Raw genomic sequence first — 6496 nt, forward strand, 5'->3', positions numbered from 1 at the left:
AAATACGCAGATATAATAAAATGATCGCAACATTTCATCCATTTTCAAAACAGTTACTTGACACCGTCTGTCAGTACACGGTTAAAAAAGCTGTGAAATTTCATTCAAAATAGAGGGCGTTTTGAGATTTGCACTGCTACTTGAATTTTGTACTGCCGCTTGAGTTTTGCACTGCTGACTCTGAGTTTTGCACTGCTGACTCTGTGTTTTGCACTGCTGAGACTGATTTTTTGCACTGCTGACTCTGAGTTTTGCACGGCTGACTGTGTTTTGCACTGCTGACTCTGTGTTTTGCACTAGTGACTCTGTGTTTTGCACTGCTGACTCTGTGTTTTGTACTTCTGACTCTGAGTTCTGCACTGCTGACTCTGTGTTTTGCACTGCTGCCACTTGTACTTTGTCATTTTGGCGTTCATTTCATTTTTTCATTTCATTTCATTTCTTTAGGCACGAGGGCCAAGGATATGCCAATAAGTGAACTTAATCACTGTCCTACGTGGCATATCCATTTAACAACAGGGGACTTAATGGACCAGTACACCGGGGTAACCCCCTACTCTTCTCGAATGATGTACCGGGTTCTTTAAAGTGCACACGAGCCAAATGCGTATACTGGGCCTACGGTTTAAAGTCCTTATCCGAGAAGACTTGTTCCACCACCGGAACCATCTGCGAGTGAGCCGTTCGAACCAACGCCGATATTAGAGCTGAAGGTCACGGTGCCCCTGACTTAACCGCTCGGCCAATCAACTCGCCATACCCTTCGCAGCCAAAAATAGTTTTTTGGCAGTTGCGTCCCTTGTGACATCGTGAGGGCATGGTGAAGGCTGGTTACGATTTGGTGGCACATCGATTGAGTATTTCCATTCATCTAACCATGTAAGTTAGTGGCGTATCTAGATTTCTTGAAATGGGGGGGGGGATGATGGGTGATGGGTGGGGAGGGGGTGAAGGTGAAGTGGAACGGGGATTGATGATCAGTTGAGGTTCGCTAATTCGCAAAATAAGGTGATTTTAAACTATTTGACCGTGATTTGAAATCAGTGTCAGTATAATCTTAGGTAAGCCTGTGGTTAACATAAGCAAGAATTTAGTCCAATGAAACTTATCATCTTCATACCTTCCGACGAAAACTGACCCTACCAGCGTCACCACGGCGTCCCCACCGATCGATCTAACGTGATGTTGTTATGTGGGTGTTTTATTGATTATTGAGAATGGTGATATCACCGAAAAAAAAATAAAATGACAGTTGAATGACCAACAAAGACAACTGAAGACAATAGTTCGTCATTAGAAGTTATTTAGTATAACTTTATTTTGAAAATTAATCTCAAAATCGAGTTGCCGTCCCCCGTCGTATGATTTGTGTGCGATTTTTACCAATTAACCCCTAAGTAAAAAATATTTGAGCCATGTAGTACCTTTACAAATCAACCTAAAAACCTGGTAGTTTGTTGATTGTTTATTGGTAGCGTCCCTTCGCTGCCAATAATATTTTTTTGGCAGTTGCGTCCCCGGTGATTTTTAACTACTTGACCCTGATTTGAAAGTGATATAAGCAAGAATTTAGTCCAATGAAACTGTTTATCATCTTGATACCTTCCGACGAAAATTGACTCTACCGGCGTCACCACGGCGTTCTGGGCTATCATTTTTTTCTTTTTCTTTCTTTTTTTCCCTTTTTCTACATCTCAAAATAGGGGCCGGGCCGCCCCCCACCCAATCCGCCCCTGTATTTTTATATAAAAAAAAAATATTTTTAAGCTATATATTAGATTTCTACTACAGAACATTAAAATTGGTGTAGGGACCTATACAATGGAAGAATAGCCAATTTATTCCGGGGCCTCCGGCCCACTGGTCCCAAGCCTCAGTGGTCGCTTCGCTCGCATCCTGGTCCCGACCACTTCAATTCTCGTGGCTGGCCAGCTGACCCCTACCCCCTCCTAACTTAAATCCTAGATTCGCCACTGTTGCTGAAAACAATAGTTAATAGAAATATATTTTCATTCGTTTAGTTGTTCATGTGAATGTCTAATAGGTTATTACTTTAAAATAATGCTAAAAACACCCAGTGTCAATGCCAAGATAGACACATGTACGACTGAGCTGAGCGACTCCGAATTAGTAGTGGTTACGTAACGTTTGTCATACCAGGGACGTATCCAGGGGGAGCCGTGGGAGCCCCCCCCCCCCCTTTGTACACGAATACAGATCATTTCGGTCGCGCTTCGTTTCGGTCGGTTTGTTTTCAACAAATATATGGAGCGCCAATGGAGTTGCGAAAACGCTAAATTTAATATAACTAGGCCTAATTATTATTGATTGATATGATATTATTATTTTTTTTTCTCTTTTGTGGGGTCGTCCCACTTTTATTCATAAGTTCAGCATACACAGTATAATTTGTAAAGAGTTGTTCAATATAGCTTCTTAAAATATCCTTAACAATTTTTTTTTTTTTTTTTTTCTTTCACTTGAAATTTTTACTTTCACTTGAAATTTATGCACATCGGTCAAGGTGTACAATTACCATGCCATTTTTTCTATTTGTTTTCTGTCATTTTAATAAAGGATATAATAAAAGGTCAAGCTTTTGTTTAAGACTATTTTTTAAAGTTTGTTCGCTTGTATTTATAAACACTACAGTGTATATACAATATTTATAGGCTACATTATTTTTTCGAAATAGTTTCCCTTCAGACTATAATATGGTGAAATTGTTTTCACCAAGTTTAACCAATATAATATTTTTTTATTTTGTTAAGGTCAATCATTGACCATTTCTTTTTTGCTTTTTCATTGTTAATTAAGAAATCACAGCTTATTAAACTCTTTTCTTAAATTCAAATAAAAACATAACCCAAGGACATTGTTTCCCAAGTCCGAGTCTGTACTTAACTTTACTTTTATAGATACAGAATGTAAAAATAGATAGAATTTCATTTGTTCGTTCAGCATAGCATCCTTGGACAATTTTATTCCATTCTATTTTTTTATTTATATCAAAATTGCATATTTGTAACATACGATAAAGTTTTACCCAATATAATTCTATATCCTTACATTTGAATAACATATGTTCTTCATCCTCCTGTATATTGCAAAACTCACAAAGATTGTTGTTCGATATATTCCAAAGTTTAAGTCTAGATCGTGTAGGTAAGATTCTGTGTATTAATTTATAGTTGAAATGAGCAATTTTTTTCATATGCATAATTGAATTCACTTTGTTTTTCCAACACAGTGGCCAATCGATTGTGTTGATTTGTAAAGTAGTTTCCCATTTACTTTGAGCTTTTGGTACAATATATTTGTCATTAATGAATGACAAGTAAAAATCTTTAACTTTTTGTTTTTTTAAAATAATAGTGTCGTTGGATTGACATTCTTTTTCACCATATAATACACAAACAGATTGGTTTAAAATAATTTCTTTCCATATTTTCGGAATTGCATGATTTTAAAATTTGATTCTACCCATGTTTTACAAAAAAGAGGTTTTCCGTTTAACTGAATAAATTTATTTTCCCAAAGCCTTTGCTTTTTTACTTCACAGATACATTGTGGGTGCGAAGCATGTATATTATTGTATTTGACACATACATATAGCATATTCCTATAAAATGTAGGCAACTCTTTTAATGAACTACGGTATGCTTTTCAAAGTTCATATCTGTCATACATAATGTATATGTTACAGGAAACATGTAAAAGCATAAGATATGATATTATTTATAAAAATCAAACATTTTATCAGGAAAAACCAGCCAACACGTTATTTAAATTACTGTAACATTAGTTTATTAACAATCATTTTTATAAGTATTAAAGTTTATTATTGTTACTATATTACTGTATCATTTGGTGCTATTTTTCTTTTTTTACAGAAACAACGCAGATGTTAAGAAGTTGACCGAGTTTGAGATTTTTTTTATTGTTTGTTGCGATATATATATATTGATATAATTTTTATTATTAATGCTTGAATCAAATAAAGATTTATGGAATAAGTATAGTCAATAGATTAGTTTTGCGTACGTTTTTTTTTTCTTGTCTGTTACGTTTCTGACCATGTTTATAATATTTTATTGTAAAGGAAATATGTATTTTCATATTTGTATTTTCCATATAAAATTATCAATACATTTATAATTGCATGCTGTACATTTTAAAAGCCGTTTAATGCTAGATCCTTTATGTTCATAAGCCCGACAAAATCACTTGCTAGGCCTATTTCTTTAGTTGCATAACTGGAGTATAATTGTGGAGAGAAACGTTTCCACAAATTGATTCCCATGGTACTCTTAAGGCGAAGCTGGCACAAGGTTTGTGATTTCTTGTTTATTTTATTTCCATTTTTTATACATTACTGCAAAGACAGAAGTAGGTCAGATGCTGAAATAGACGACTAGCTATTTCTAGGTACAAACACGTGCGCTGGAGCGCAGTTCACCACTTCACGTGTGTTCACCTACTTCATGGAACCAGTAATTTGAATCGTCTAGCTGGCTGCTGATCATGTTTATATAATACAAAAAATAAAAGGATATTAAAATATATATTTGTTATATGATTTCATGTGTAATGTAAATAAATGTGTATAAATTATATATAATATGTATATATATATTGTATATGTATGTGCCCTATATATATATATATATTTATATAAATATATATATATATATATATATATATATATATAGTTGTTTTTAGGTATATCCAATATGCTAATAAAATCATATATAAATATATATTCATATTTATGAACTGCACAGGTGTATCAAAGAAAATTAAAGATTGCAAACGAAGAATGATAATGTGTGTATTACTCGTTTATTTCTTTAATTGTGTTTCCTTCAATTCTATTGGTATGTTTTATCCAAACTCTGGAAGCTGCAAGGAAAATAAATAAATTTACTGTATAAAAAGATCGGATTAAATATTGTAATGATTATTGTTTTAACTAAATTATGAAACAACATTCAACTCGATTAAAATCAAAGATACATTTTATTGACCATAATTAATAATATATGAAAACGTAACAAAAAGAATAGCATGAAGCACATACTAAATCCCATTGTTTTAATCATAAGATCATGTTTAAATCATGAATATATCACCGTAAATGGAAGAAAGAGAATATATTAGTAGAAAGATAAAATGTTGTTAGTGGAAAAATAGCAAACGAAAAATACTTAGGCCTATGATAAACCGATTGACGAACTAATTATAATAATATATAGGTCCTAGGCATATTAAATTTTGCGTTTTTGCAACTCCTTCGGCGCTCCATATATTTGTTCGAAATAAACCGCGACCGAAATGAGGCGCGACCGAAATGATCGGCTACCTTGTACACAGTGTTAAAATTTTAAAGCTTATTCTTGAGCCAATACAAATTCTTTTCTAGGATCACTCAAAATGAATACTTCTAAAACATGTAAATATGCATCATTACACGTTATACATAGGCCTAATAGAACACACCCGCCTAAATCCATAAATCTCAGGCCAGGTCTTTTAAGATAGAAATGCGATACTGTGGTTTAATTTCGTTTTTATCCTTTTGCAAGTTTCTTTAAATTTTTGTTTAATAAAACTACTACTAATAGTAATAATAATAATAAAAATGATGATGATGATGATGACGATAGTAATAATTGATAATAATATTAATAGCAATAAAAAGTGAAGAAAATTGTGCTAAATGCGAAAAAAAGTTTGTTGATCATAATTATTATAGTATATATAGTTAAAGCTTAGTAAGCTATAGTTAGGCTTAAGTTGTCCTGGATATTAAATAGATCCTTGATAAAAGATCATGAGAATTTTTTTGGCGTTTCAATTTGACTATAATGGTGACTCGTTCGTTATATAATTATTTTTGCGCTTATTTATAATGCGTCTATTGCAATTTTCACTTTATCCTCTCAAACAGTCCTAAGAATGTTTAGAGTGCGCTACTTCACAGGGGGATTCGCCCCTCCCCCCTTGACCCCACCGGGGTCCTACGTAATTCGCATAAAGGCTCCCCCCACCCCACCCTTTCAAAATCCTGGCTACGTCCCTGTGTCATGCACTGTATCATGCGCTATAGAAATGGAAGACCATAGTGTAATGGGAATGAACCTCTCTGGTAGGGCCTACAGTACAATCAGTGTAAAAGTGTAAGATATAGGCTAGTGTGGATTTAAATAAAGTCCTAATGGTAATGTTCAAAATAAAAGTCAATGAATGTAAGTATGATTGTTGAAAAAAATTGTCAAAATTTTATTTTTATTTCTCACCCTAACCTTCGCCTGGGCGAACTGGGCAAAGGTCTAGATCCGCGCCTGTTTTACACTGCGTAGCTGTTCCTGACGCAATCGGGAACGCTCTCCGATTCAACAGACCAATCAGCGTCGCCAAAGGAGTCGGCGATAGTTTTGTAGCGATTAATTACTCTGTAAATCACAATATAAAGAGGGTGGCTTACATTTCATAT

The sequence above is a fragment of the Anneissia japonica genome, unplaced genomic scaffold (genome assembly GCF_011630105.1).
Source record: "Anneissia japonica isolate Jap-2015-1 unplaced genomic scaffold, ASM1163010v1 scaffold288058_len748972_cov163, whole genome shotgun sequence".
NCBI lineage: Eukaryota > Metazoa > Echinodermata > Crinoidea > Comatulida > Comatulidae > Anneissia > Anneissia japonica.